The sequence below is a fragment of the Pongo pygmaeus genome, chromosome 3 (assembly GCF_028885625.2).
Source record: "Pongo pygmaeus isolate AG05252 chromosome 3, NHGRI_mPonPyg2-v2.0_pri, whole genome shotgun sequence".
Classification (NCBI taxonomy): domain Eukaryota; kingdom Metazoa; phylum Chordata; class Mammalia; order Primates; family Hominidae; genus Pongo; species Pongo pygmaeus.
Genome location: NC_072376.2, coordinates 164,047,501 through 164,048,675, shown reverse-complemented (window position 1 = coordinate 164,048,675; position 1,175 = coordinate 164,047,501).

The following is a 1,175-nucleotide window of genomic DNA, read 5'->3' as shown; positions in this document are numbered from 1 at the left end:
AGCCTCCCAAAGTGCTGGGATTACAGGCGTGAGCCACTGCGCCCGACCAGCCCTAGGGCCTTCTAAAACTGACTAAAAGTCTAAAAAATAAACTAGTAAAGGAGTAGCCAATGATGTAGGAGGAAAAGCTTGAGTCGAGGATCTGGAAGACAGTTAAAAATCAGGAAGAAATCAACTGTCAAGAGCCACTAATAGGATGAAGTGACAAGCAAGTCACTAATAGAGGTCAAGTAAAAGACCTTTAGTAAAAGAACGGACCACTAGATTTAGCAACAAAATCACTGCTAATCTTGACAATGAAATTTCTTGGAGTGGTGTTGGGAAGAAAGCCTAACTGCAGCAAATTCAAGAAAAATAAAAACTAAAAAATGTGGCTGGGCACCATGGCTCACCTATACTCCCAGCACTTTGGAGGCTGAGGCAGGAGGATCCCTTGAGGTCAGGAATTTGAGACCAGTCTGGACATAACAGCCAAGACCCTACAAAGAACTTAAAAACTAGATTAGGCCTGGTGCAGTGGCTCACACCTGTAATCTCAGCAACTTGGGAGGTCGAGGCAGGAGGATCACTTGAGGCCAGGAATTCAAGACAAGCCTGGCTAACATGGCAAAACCCCCATCTCCACTAAAAAATGCAAAAATTAGCCCAGCATGGTGGTGGGTGCCTATAATCCTAGCTACTGGGGAGGCTGACACGCAAGCATCGCTTGGAACCTGGGAGATGGAGGTTGCAGTGACCCAAGATCGCACTTCACTCCAGCCTGGATGACAGTAAGACGGTCTTGAAAATAAAAAGTTGGGTGTGGTGGCACAGGCCTGTGTCCCTACTGAGGAGGCCTGACAGGGAGGGCTGCTTGAGCCCAGGAGTTTAGGGTTACAGTGAACTATGATCACACCATTCTACTCCATCCTAGGTGACAAAGTAAGATCATCTCTCAAATGTAATTTTTCTTCAAGTCTCACTTTGTAGCCCAGACTGGAGTGCAGTGGTGTGTTCTTAGCTCACTGCAACCTCCACCTCCCAGGTTCAAGTGATTTTCACGCCTCAGCCTCCAGAGAAGCTGGGATTACAGGCGCCCTGCCACCACACCTGGCTAATTTTGGTTTTTTTTTTAGGTGAGACGGTGTCTCACTATGTTGGCCAGGCTGGTCTTGAACTTCTGACCTCAAGCAATC